This window comes from Cyanistes caeruleus, chromosome 1 (assembly GCF_971803275.1).
Source record: "Cyanistes caeruleus chromosome 1, bCyaCae1.hap1.1, whole genome shotgun sequence".
Classification (NCBI taxonomy): domain Eukaryota; kingdom Metazoa; phylum Chordata; class Aves; order Passeriformes; family Paridae; genus Cyanistes; species Cyanistes caeruleus.
Genome location: NC_141701.1, coordinates 32,748,358 through 32,761,336, shown reverse-complemented (window position 1 = coordinate 32,761,336; position 12,979 = coordinate 32,748,358). Strand labels below are relative to the sequence as shown.

At 39.8% G+C, this 12,979-nt stretch overlaps 1 protein-coding gene across 33 annotated transcripts in view; it reads left to right on the top strand.

The window, feature by feature from the left end:
* The window catches only part of KCNB2 (potassium voltage-gated channel subfamily B member 2), a 330,276-nt gene that overhangs the window by 105,598 nt on the left and 211,699 nt on the right, over positions 1 to 12,979 (top strand). The window lies entirely within an intron of this gene.

The window sequence follows — 12,979 nt, the reverse complement described above, 5'->3', positions numbered from 1 at the left end:
CAACTGTACATACATGGCCCAAGTGCAGTGCAGATTTCACTGGGAGAGGAAGTGCAGTAGTAGCCAAAACCTCAGTGGAAGTTTGTAAAGAGCCGAGTGACAAGCAGGTTGGCTGTATCTGTGGAGATGAACAGGAGGCTAAGGATAAATTTATCCTCCCCCTTAATGAAGCGCTTTGTCAGGGTACAATTAGCCTTGGTTAGAAGGTGTGACTAAGTAACTGTTCAGAGACACAAAAATTTTACAGCAATAAACCAGAAACTGAATTTCAAAATGTCTGGAAGCCGGAACTATGCCTATGTATTTCATCCAGAAGGCTTTTTGGCTCTGACAAAACTATGACTACAAACTTTGAACCTAGAGCTTGAAAAGGCAAAAGCTACAATAAAACAAGAGCTCATCCCAGGTTTGCAATAGAGCAGTAAAATTGTCCTGGCACAGCCCAAAGCTACCTGTTTATATCTGCTGACCAGTGATTTACTTTTGCTTCCTAACCTCATAGGGTTGCACTTCCCAAAAGCATTTTAGACATCTGAGCTGAGGCTTTTGTTTCAGCAACTAAATGCTTACAACATTTCCAGTGGTAAGTAATTTCAAAGTCCTGCCAAGGATCTATCTTGGAACATATTTCTTCTGTGGTTATATGCTTTCATCCGGAAGTATTATGCATTCAGTCGTGTCTGATATCATCCAGAGATACCTGCTGGCAATTTCAGACCTCATGAGCTGTTATTTGCATGCTTGCATATGCCAGAAACTATGTCCTAATGGCCTTCGTGATTTCTATAGCTCTTCTCCCTTTCTGCGGTAAAAGTTGCTTCAGAGAGGATTTGAGCTGAGATTGTTTTGTTCTTTTTTGGGGGTGATCTGGTGATTGTTGTTGCTGCTGCATTTTTCATTTTTGAGTTTATTTTATGTTTCCGTTTAGAGTAAGAATGGAGTATTTTACAAAAAAATAGAAAAAAAATTGACAGTGTTGTTTGTGGGAAGTTCAGATGCACTGAGCCATTTCAAAATTAACTCTGAAGTTAGAAATGCCTCAATTCTGCTTTTGTCCACCTTCCTTTGTCTCTGCTCTGTCCATGACTTTCTGCATTGGGTGTCCTGTACTGTAACACGGCAGTGGATATATCTGGGGGTTTTATGGAAGGAAATTCAGTCCTTATATATCAGTTTCATGATTAGTCATTACTCCTGAAATACAGCTAGTACTGGAGGAAGAGCATGGGGAAGAAAAACTACACTGAGGAAGGCTAAATGAAGCCCAGGTGAATCCAAGGAAAGCTTCAAATGCCTCAAGTTATGCTCCCACAGGCTCAGAGGCAGACTCAGATGTCAGAGCCATCATGGGTCTGCTCAGGAAGACTTCCCTGGCAGCTCTGCCCTGGAGCTGAATCCTTCTGACCTCTGCTCAGTAATTTCTTAGGCTGCCAGTGTTGCAGCAGTAATGATATATTCTTCATGGGGTTGTTTCAACTCTGCTACATAGTGCAGCTCTCTCAGATTTCTCTTGGATCCTGTCAGGAAGAAAAAAAAAAGATGATTTTTCTATTTTGAAAATGCTCTGTCTCTTCTATCAGAGCTGATCACATTACTCACTATGACCAGATAACTGACAAATTAAACACTTCTCTGTTCACAAATTGTTCCTGATCCTGCTTTATACTGATATATTTGTTACTTGGAAGGGTTAGACCAAGCATATTCATGATTCTCTTTGATCCTTGGATTATTCATAAATTGATCATAGTGACTATTCAAGTGCTTAATCAAAGCTGGATTTAATCAAAGCACTTCTGCTTTGTCTTTAGTCACTTAAAAAGTCACTTGCTGTTGCCTTATCACTGGAGCCATGACTGCAAGTATTTCATTTGGCAATGATGGAAAACACATTTCCTTTTCTCGTACACCAGAACTGAAAGAAAAGATAATACTTATGTGGGCAGAGCTTCAGCACGTGCAGAAGTAGCTATTGTTACAGAAAACTGTTGTTAAAAAACAAATGACTTCTGCTTCAACAAATGTTGAATGATAGAATAACTTCTTGCCATTAGTAATCATGATTAAAAACCTGAAGTTTGATTTCTTAAAATAGTTATCTACACCACATTTTCAGTTGTTGGATCATATAAAAGCAAAGGATAGTTAGAGGGCAGGTATAGGCAAATCAGAGCCTTGTTCACTCAGCAGTCTCCCAAATAATTTTTTCATTAATTTATCAGCCTGCTTAATGTGGTGCATGCAAATTATCATATACTGAAATTCCTGTCAGAGTGATGACTGGATACATGGAAGCTAAAAGGCCAGCAGCTGATTATTTAAAGAACATGAATGACAACATAGATGATGATGGGCTATCAGTCTTGGAGACCCATGACAGCTCACCCTCCAATCCTTAAAACTCCTCAGCCCCCTTTGGTGCAGTTCCTGCCTCTCAAACACTGCTCTGCCACCCATCCCTGGCACACTGGGCTGGGCAGAGCCTCATGTGTGGAGCACAGCCACAATTTTGTCTGTACTCTCTCTGTGTACATACATGTAATGTGTATTTTTGCTCTATGTTTGCCTACTGGGAACATGTGCTCAGCCCTGCTACTGGTTGTGTGGAGACCTGGCAGCTTCCCCTCTGCCAGTTTGCCAGATTCAGCAGCCCCCTAGCATGTGCACCATGAAAAACACACAACAAGTAGTTCAATGTACCAAAGAAACCATTAATATCTTCCTCTTATCATTCATGAACACAAAATCTCACTTAATCAAATGGTCTGTAGTATAAAAGTGATGTAAAGAGAAACAGATGTGCCCTGTGTGTTCTCATACAGCTATAAATGAGGGAATATCTAATTCCCATTTGAGGGAAGAGGGTATCTAGTATATCTACATTTAAATGTGTTATAGTTAGCACCTCATTCCTCTCTTTCCTCTACTGAAGTACCCCAAATGATCATTTCTAGTGAATTCAGAAACAGAACAGGGAGAAAGGACTTTTTAAGTGAACAACACCTACTGGAAATACAGGGGTAGTAATTTCAATCTTTTTCTCTTATTTAGAAAAAACCATCAACATCAGGCTTCAGCCACAGAAAATATAATATTCCAGAAAAATTTTACTGGTATTCCCACTCATAGCAATGCCTCAGGTTTTGTAATCAGGTTTACCTTCAAATGCTTGAAGCAACATCTCTTGGAAGGAATACCTAAGTTACTGGCAAAGGAGAGCCTGGCAAGTGAGGGAGACAAGAATTTCTGCAGAGCATTCAGGTGTGAAGACCAGAGTGACCTCCTGCAATGATTGTTCCTCTCCACTGATCCTACATGAAGCACAAAGCAATTGCTACTGACCTTGGTGTTTCAAGGATGTATCTAACTTGAGATAGGATATGCCACGTTTTATTTGTGTAGATGATGCAGAAGAGTTCGTGTTCACCTCCTGCACAGGTGCGCAGTTACATTTTCTCTGTTATGAGTGCATGAGCTGGAATCACAGGTGGGCCATCCAAACAGCAGAACAAAGTGGACATTGGTGGGTTTCAAAGAAAACAGGTAAACCCTGGTCTGTCTTTCAGACTTGAGAAATATTGTGAAGTGTCATGTTGATTTAGATCATCGTCCCAAATACTCCTCGTGGCCTGATATCAATACTCAGATGAGATCCAGGTATTTTACAGTAACACCCACTGGGTTTGGAGCACACCTGCTACAGGAAAATATTTTCTTTTTCCCCTACATTGTTTTCCTTCTCTTTTTGAAATAAGTTTCCACAGTTAACAGCTATGCACTGTGACCTAAACAGCATCTTATGTTCTGTAATCTTAAAAAATGGATTTGCATTGGCCAGTGTTTAGATACCGTCCCAAATACCAGAGAGACACAGAGACATTTGCAAAGCATCCATCTGCACTACATCTGTGCTGAAAAAAACGAAGCCAAGTGTGCCAGCAAGCAACCAAAAAAATCACAAAAACTAAACCACCAAACATATTTTTAAAACATTTCTAGAATTTGCACATCTGAAATTCTAGATTACAGCCTTGTGATTCAGATGACCTTTCAGATTTAATTAATTTCATAAAGGGATTCCAAACTGAGATAGAAGTGATTCAAGCTACCTGTAAATTAATACTGAAATGCAAACCCCTAATACATCAAAATCCTTATTAAAAGAATGGGAGTATTTACTGCACACAAAAATTGTTGTATTAGAAGGGAAAACCCTCCTAGAATAACTTTTGCTCCTGGAATGTAGTATTAGCAGAACTTTGGAGGACCCAAGCAGTGAGAGAAGTAACACAGAAAGAAAGGCCTTTTATTTATTATTTGTATGAAGAGTTTTATTTCCAAACTTCTCCCAAGTTAAGCAGTTATGAGTGATGTGCAGATGGTGCAGCAGTGGCACATTTACAGCTGCATCCATCTCTCACACAAAGGTGTCTCTACTTGTGTTTTCCACTGTCCTGGTTTTCACTAGGATAGGGTCCATTTTCATTTTAGTAGTTGGTTCAGTTTTGGATTTAGTAAGAGAATAATGTTGACAATGTTGTTGAAATGGTGTTATTGCTCAGTAGGCAAGGACTTCTACGTTTCCCATGCTCTGCCAGTGAGCAGGTGCACAGGAATCTGTGAGGGAGCACAGCCAGGAAAGCCAACCCAAACTGGCCAAAGGGATGTTCCATACTATAGGACGTCATGCTCAGTGTATAAATCAGGGGAGCTGGCTAGGATTGCTGCTTGGGAACAGGCTGGACATCAGTCAGCAGCTGGTGAAGCAATTGTATTGTGTATCACTAGTCTTTCTTGGGTGTTACTCCTTCCTATCTCTCCCTTCATCTTTTTCATTTGATTTATTATTGTTATTACTTTCACTTTATGTTTATTTTTTACTTTATTTCAACCAGTATAGCATTTTTATATCAACCATGAGTTTTCCCACTTTTATTTATCCAATTACGATTGGATATTAGGAAGAAACTTTTTACTGTGGGGATGGTGAGATACTGGAACAGGTTGCCCAGGGAAGTGTGGATGCCCCAAGCCTGGCAGTGTGCAAAGCCAGGTTGGATAGGACCTTGAGCAACCTGGTCTGTTTGGAGGTGTCCCTGCCCTCGGCAAGGATTTGGGACTAGATGATCTTTAAGGTCCATTCCAATCCCTTCAATTTCTATGATTCCATGGTTCTGTGATTCTCTCCTCATCCCACCAGGGGAAGGTGACTGTGTGGCATCATGGTACTTGGTTGAAAGCTGGGGTTAAACCAGTAACAAATTTCTAAGGCACAGGTTTTACAGTGCCTTGTGCATACCAGAAGTATGTTTCTTTACCTGAGAGCATTTCAGTTTTCCATCTCCTTGGGCAGATGCTTTGAACGCGTTCTCAGATCAACATGAAGCCTCTGGTGTCCTTTAGGCAGTATGAGTCTGACTGACAGCTCCCAAGTGGAAGTCAGTAAAGTAATAAAATTAGAAACATAACTCACACCTCTTTAAGCCTGGTTCAGCTGGAAGTACAGAGCCTTTTCTAGTGGGATCTGCTAGTGTCTCTCAAGTGCTGGATTGCCCCAGTAGCTGCCTGGCTTGCACACACAGAGTCTTTAGATACTTCAGAGAACAGTAGGTAGAGGCTACTTGGACAATAGACACAGAAAATTATAACAGTAGGAAAGACTTTCTCAGAAGAACACACAGGTTTACATATTATTTAAAACACTCTGAGAAGTCACCACAGGTGTGTGTCAATGCAAGAGAAAAGATATTCATTGTTTTAAATTTGTTGCATGACATCTGGATATTTCTACTAGTAGTTGTTGCCTGGTTGGTAAAAGGATCTTGTATTTCCATCCACAAATACAAAATTATTGGAATTTCACTTTCTTGGGCCATCAAAGATCCAGTCATGCTGAGCCTCATGGAAGGAGTAAGAAACTATTAATCAGAATAATGGGGGGAAAAACCAAACCTGTGAAGTGCTTGTTGAGCTTAGTTAGAAGGGCTCAATTCAATTTCAAATTGAAATTTCAATTCCAAATTGAAATTTCATTTCCAAATTGAAATTTCCTTAATTTTTTTTTTTTTTTTTTTTGCTAAATTAATCTCTACAATATGTCTTTCCCTAAATATAATTTGTAGACAAGTTATCCATCACTCCCATTGATTTGATTCTCCTGAAAGGGCTCCTGTAGCATCTCAGCTTCCTCCCTAAGCACCTCTCCCCAGTATAATTTGAATAGCTTCTGGGTGGTTTATTCTCCTTTTCATGCTTTTCTATTCTTTCTTTGCCCTTCTTCTACCTGCAGTCACATCAGGCAGACAGCTGGACTTGCTCTGTCAGGGGCAGTTGCCCATGGCAAACATATCTCACACAGTTCATTGGGGACAGGGTACTCACTGACACAGCCAAGTGCCTTTCTCAAAAACTGAAAGCACACACCAGCATGAAGACTAAACTTTATAAACATGACTCAAAGCACCAAGCTGGATGTAAATTCATTATTTAAGTCAATTAAAATGACAGGATTCAAGCACTAATAATGGAAAAGAAAGGATGTCTTAAAATACTTCCAAACAGATTCTCTTCCTCCTATTCTTGTCCCATTGATCTATATTTATCTGCAGTACAGGAGGTTCATTCTTTCCTTTGGTTATTTAAGAAGGACAAACAGTTTTCCACCTTGATAACGTATCAGCTCAAACAGAGCAATACGTCTTTCATAAAAGGTCAAATAGAATACTTGAAAATTTACCAAATCAATACTGAAGATCAAAATGCTGCTTTTTTCAGACATTAGAATAGAAAGCCCTTTTATAATATGGCAGGACATTTACCATGTTGCATCCTTATTTTTCGAGTGCATTTTTCATCAGCCTTATTAAAAACAGTCCCTGGCCTTCAAGTGAACTGAACATCTATGCAAAAAGGCTGAATGGGGTGGTCTAAGCTGTAGGAATAAACACTGCCTGGTGCGCTAGACTCTTCTATGGCAAGAATGTATCTAATCTGTCTGGCCGTCATGCAACATCACGTATGTACTAAAAACTGTGATTGCATCCATTTAAATTTAGTACATTTGGAAATAGATATGTAGTTAGCTAGACTATCAGCCCAGTTGTCATCTTGAATAGGATGTTATGAATCATTTTCCCATTTGGCTTTAAGAAATACAATCCCTTTTACAGAGACACTGTGTGAGAGTCAAATATATTTCAGAGAACTGTTGGGAAAGTAGAGAAGAATGGAACAACTTTCTCTCTGTTTTAGAAAGACTCGTACATTAATTTAGCTTTCATACATGATTTATTCTTCTTTTTAAAAACCCTAAGTAAAACTCCTAATTTGTTTTAAAAAACCATAAAAAGATTTTGGTTTGGAAGCTGAAATGTGCCTCTAAGCACTGAGGAAGTACAGAGTGAGCCTTTGTAATATAAATGATCTCTTAAGAATCTGAGTTCTTTGCCAGAGCTCAAAATAGTTATTACCCAAAGAAGGAACATTTTCTTCCCCAAACAGGAGCACTGAAAGAAAGAAATGGACTCACACCCAACCTATGCATGTTATCATATACCAGTTGAGTTGATAAAGTGAAAGGCCTATTTTTGTAATTTTTTACTTCTACTTCGTTGATATACAAAGGATTTGAGAAGATAAATATAGCAACTGAAGATGGAAAGAGAACTCTCCACACACTGTTCTTTTGTATGCCTTAAGTATGAATTCTCAAAAGGTCTGTTTCTTATTGAAAAGGAACCGCTGTCATTAGTGTGTGATGCAGATTTCTCAGAAAATACAAGAAGTGAGAACAAACAGAACAATGAGAATAACGCAAGTCATAATTTCTGTCCTCAATGTGCAATCCCATTAACAAATGAACTTTTCTAGAGAAGACAAGAAATAAAACCCTGGAACACTAACATCCTGAATTAGTACTTTTAACTAATGTCATAAAATTAATTTTTTTCATCGCTGAATCAAGGTATATGGTGTTTGTTTTCCAAGTGCGTGAGATTTTCTATTAAGCAGTACAAAATGCTTTATTACTGAGAGGGAAGAAAGAGGATCTGGTGCTTATTACCCACATTCTTTTCACTGAAATCTGCTATTCATGCAACTGGTGTTCTTCCCCACTTTGTGCAAAACATTTATCTGCTCCCAGTATTGATCTTTCAGACTGCAAACCCATTTTGGCAAAATATTTTTTAAAGTCATGAAAATCTAGGGCCTCAAAGATTACATTATTCTGCTTGTGGTTAAAATCCACTTATAGACACACCATTAAATTTGCTTCAGAGGACAAAATACTGATTTTGCATGAGTGTGTTGTTTACCAATAAAATACAAAGAGATGTTGGGTGGGAAGAGTGAGGAGCCAGAGACCATTAAAACAACATGACACTATAATACACTGTGTTATCACATTCCATTAATTTTTTCCATAGAAAAACATAATCAAAAAGAGGAAAAGCTAGCACTAGGAACAGAAGAAAAAACCCCAGGCCAATATGTATTTTCATAGCATACCCAGTGAGATGAGACAAGTATAGTATATATATTCAATAGCAAAGCTGTAATGGCTCTCTTCAGTTACAATGAAAATGTTCCGATGGTCAACTCCAATTACCCTCTCTGGGGTTTTCAGTCACCAACAGAAAATGAGCCAGGTAGTATGACATGGTGATTATGCAAGCCAGCTGTCACTGAAGAATAGCCTGACCCTATGTCACCCAGGTTCTCTAAACAGAGAGATTAGCTAGAGAAATAGTAGATTTCTGTGATCATTTTTCAGTGAGGTAAAAGGAAATAACCTTTGGGAAAAAGTCCTTCCTCCTCCATAAGAAGACTGCCTTTTGGGCTGTTTCCGTATTTAGTCTGTAAAAAAAATTACTGTAGGTGATTCTAATAAATAAAAATCTTAAGTGAAAAACTATCTTTCATGAGTGAAAATTATAACTCTCTGAGTACATTATTCTCCCTAACACATAGCTGTAACCAACTTTCCTAACCCTACAGGGCGTGTGGCACCCTTTTTTTGGCTCCTTCTGGACTGGAGCCACTCCAGGGGCAGAGGATGCCCTGGTGAGGGATGGTGATGAGGGGTTACATCCCCCTGCAGCCAGGCAAGGCTCAGAGCAGGGCAGCATCTTTGCACAAGCACAGCCCAGCAGCACTACTGTGGTGCCGGAGTTGCACCAGCACTGTTTCCAAGCTGCACCATACAAGAGCTGCAGACTGGCTGTCTTTGCAGCAGGGCTGCACCTGTTGGCAGTTCCAAAAAATACATTTTGTATGGGTGTGAACTATATAGTACAAAAGTTGGCTTTGGTGAGGGGGCTCCCCTGTACCGCCTGCAGCGTCACAGTGACTCACAGAGCTGACAGCAACCACAGCACCAAGCAGCAGACATGATTCTACGCAGATGTCACAACCCAAAAAACCCTGCCATCATTATGATACTGTTGAATAACACGTGGGCTAGGTGATTTATGTTTTCAGCTTCATTCAAGTTTGACAAAAGTAAAAGCAACTGAAAACAGAGTTATACTGGGAAACACCATCTGGAGCTAGGACAGAAGTCAGAGTCTGGATTTGGATCTGGCATTTCAAGAAAGACTTCTATAGACTTCTCACTTATATATTTGTATTTAAATTTAGATACATTTTAAAGTTTGCAGATTTTTCTTAAGTATAGGAGGGACTTCTTGATTTGCTAGAATTTTTTCAAGAAATTACTACTACAAAGATGGTGAAGGGTCTTGAGGAGAAGCTGTGTGCTGACAGATGAAGTCACTTGGCTTGCTCAGCCTGGAAAGAAAGACTGAGGAGAGACATCATTGTAATTTACAACTCCCTCACGAGGGGAAGAGGAGGGGCAGACACTGATGTCTTCTCTGTGGTGACCAGGGTGAGCACCATAGGAATGCCCTTAAATTGTGTCAGGGGAGCTTTAGGTTGGATATTAGGAAAATAAAGGTTCTTCACCCAGAGGGTTTTTGGGAATTAGAACAGGCTCCCCAGGGAAGTGGTCACAGCACCAAGGCTGACAGAGTTTGAGAAGTGTTTGGACAATGCTCTCAGGCACACGATATGGCTTTTGGAGCTCTGCTGTGCAGGGCCAGGAGCTGGATTTTGATGATACTTATGGGTCCCTTTCAACTCTATTCTATGATTCCTCTTGGTACAGTGAGGAGAACAGCACAGTAGTGAAAAGCTGAAAAATAGCAAAAAGGATTATCTTTAAAAAGCATCGAAGCCTTCTGAAACCCGAAAATATTGAATAAGTAGATATCCTTTCCAAAGCAAGGATAACACCTTGTTCTGTGGTTTTGTCTTGTTATCTGAAGTCATTGGTTTTCCTATGGTAAGGAGAACAGCTTTTAAAATCACAACCTGTCTGCTGGCAAAATGTCATATCAGTCAGAAATGTAGCCCTCCTGCTTTGGGCAAATGTTTCAAACCCCAGCAGAACACCCATCACCAGCTGCAGCCTTAATGCTGCCATGCACAATGAGCAGTCTTGCATGGAAACAGTACTGGCCACCCACGTGTATTGAGGTGGATAAATCTGAAAGAACTTTAGCTGGCCCAGGAAGGTAGGCATTTTTCTCTTTAGTCCCATGAATTCATAGTTCCCATATTCTGTTCTGAGAGTAGATAAAAATCTGTGAGGAACTGCCATTTCCAGCCACAAGCTTTGAACATCCCTTTTCCAAACATATTTTTTTCCTTTACTTTCTCACATATATATCTTCCTAACTCAGAGTCACCAGTAATGACCATAATGTACATAATGTTTGCCTGCCTGCACAGAGCTGGGGTAGTGAGAGTGGGCAGGGTGTTAGTCAGGGACTTCCAACCTCACTTCTAATAAACTTTCCTTTGCTCACACGGCACACGAGTCTCTGTGGTAACCATGTCTCTCATACATAATTAAATGGATGTGCTAATGACATTTTTAAGTAACAGCAATTGACATTTTTCCCACTTTGGAACCTGACAGACAAGTCTGGACTTCATTAACCTTTTGCAGTTTAACAGTGGGTTTGCGATTTAGCAGAGCAGATAAAAAGGCAAGAATCTCTTTCTTTCTATGCAAATTCTGCATGCCAAAATCAGTTACTTAATGTATAGACATTAGATAGACAGCTTTGTGTGGCCAGGTATAGGTGAAGAGATATTCTCATTAAGCTTCATTAAAGTGACCAAGAAGAAGCAGGTTAGGCCATTTACAACAGAGTACCAAAATATTTCTGTAAGGTCACCTTTGGAGACTATGCACTATGATGACTGAAAGTTTTGAGGAAAAAATGGAATCCCTATGTGAATTAATATTTCACGAAGCAAAAATTTAGTTTGATCAGAACAGATTCCTGCTGTAAAAGTAATCTCCAAATGCATTATTTACATGAGACTCTGCGACTTGCTCTCTGGGGGAAGATGTGGCGAGGCGCAGAGCATTTCCAAGCGCAGGCTGGCGCTGAGTGCCCAGTGGCATCGCAGGATACGCCACTCAAGAGCAGAGCCAGGCATCTTCTGCAGCACCTTGGGATTTCCTCTCAGCTTTAAGCAGCAAGCAGGGCTGTCGAGCACCTCAGTGTTTGCTGGCTCACCAAGGAAGGCTGACAGGCCCTGCAAACCTCTGTCACTTCCCAATGTATCAAAACCAGCAATTACTGTTTGCCTTTGGTTCTGTGCACAGCTGTGTCTCTGACTGGGTTCTTCACAGGCTAAGGTAAAGGGGAGAGCTGCCTTTGAGACTCAGAGGAATGGCATCTCCTGTTCATGGCCTATTGATCATGCAACACACGTGTACCGAGCTGCTTCCCAGCTGTAGGGGACTCCTGATATCTAAAAGTTCCCTTTTGGATCTCAAGGCTTGGACAGAGCTCAGACATCTCATAAAAGTGTCCAGAAAATCTGAAAATTTCCCAGTTTGCACACAGGTCTGCTGTAAAACAAGAGTAGGCATCTTTGTCTTTTGTGTGTGAACACTGATGCTATCTATTACCATCTGTAAAGCAACATGCATAAATGAGTTTGGAACGGAGAAACCCAACAGTGGGTTGGACAGCTACTTTTGGATACTCCGTTTGTTTATATTGTCATAGCTCTGAACTGTCCATTAAAGCCACAGAAACTCAACAAAATACAGCATTTCTCTATTGCTTTCATGTCCTCTTTTTTTTTTTTTTTCTTTTCACATTTTGGACAATTTTCACAATTATCTTAGCTACTTGGTTGATCTTATTTAAGTTATTGAATTCTTCAGGCTGTGAAACTTAGTACCTTCATTGTTAATATATAGAGGAAAAAAAAAAAAGAAAAAAAGGGAAAAAAAAAGAAAAAAAGGGCTCTGATCAGAGCCCTTTCTTTAGTTTCCCATAACTCCAAATGACGCCTTGTGAATCAAACAAGAAAGTTCTTTCCAGCCCATTGCTTCTTGTAAGGTGTTTATTACAGCTGTTCAGGCCAAACATAAAACAATTGAAAGCTTGAAAAATTACCTGCAGTTTCCATTTCTCTAATTTCTGTGCTTTTCCTTTCATTGACTAGGAAAACAAGTTTGAAAGCAGATGCTGTAATACAATCAAATCAGGATGATGCAACCAGAAACCAGTGAGATAAAAGAACATGTAAAAAAGGGGTTTCTTAAATAAACAGTTGTTGTTAAGGTTTTTATTGTCAAAGGTACTTTCAATGGCAGTGTAGCATGTCACTTGCTACTTTAAAATGTCCTGATTAAACTAGTAACAAAATGATCTCTATGCAAAGGGAAGGACTGTACAGGCTGGATTGAAGCTCTTTTTGTACTGCAGTAATATTTCTCATTTCCTTCTGAATTCATCAGTCTTGTGCTGGGTAAATCTGGTGACCTTGTCTGAAATCCAATACACTATAATTTATGTAAGCTCCCTAACTATACACTGCTCATAGTACAGTAAGTCCCTCTTTTGCTGTGTAATTCTTTTCCTCTCCCTTGGTCCACTCCACCTAT